Here is a 580-nt window from a genome sequence, read left to right as displayed (position 1 = left end):
TATGCCATTGGCCGAAGGGCCGTAATTGTTTATATATTGGCTGGTTCTGGATTGAACCGTGAGCCGGAATAGCTGTGTATGCTATGAATATTGGCTGGTTCTGGACTGAACCATGAGCCAGAATAGCTGTGTATGCTATGAATATTGGCTGGTTATGGATTTAACCGTGAGCCGGATGGCTGATATGGATGTTGATCCATGGATGAGAATTCATGCATGTTTATGCTGAATTATTGATAATTGTGATTTGCACTTATCGGAGATATGAGTTTCCCTGGGTAGTAGCAGTGGCTAGCCACCACGTGCTCCAGGTTGAGTCTCGAAGCTCTTTTGACCCTATGTCATAAGTGTGGCCGGGCACTGTGAAAGACCCGGATGAGCTCGCCCCCGTAAATATTCACCAGTGAAGGTGATGGATATAGATCATGATTATGATCAAGTTTATGATGAGTATAACTCGAGTTGGGGATGCGTGACAGAGGGACAGTCCAATGGTTAACTGCCAGGACTTGTCGGATTGGCTCTATAACCGACAGATGATATCATCAACCACTAGGGACAGGCATTCATCATATGCATA

Source organism: Arachis duranensis, chromosome 4 (genome assembly GCF_000817695.3).
Source record: "Arachis duranensis cultivar V14167 chromosome 4, aradu.V14167.gnm2.J7QH, whole genome shotgun sequence".
Lineage (NCBI taxonomy): Eukaryota > Viridiplantae > Streptophyta > Magnoliopsida > Fabales > Fabaceae > Arachis > Arachis duranensis.
This window is presented reverse-complemented; position numbering follows the sequence as displayed.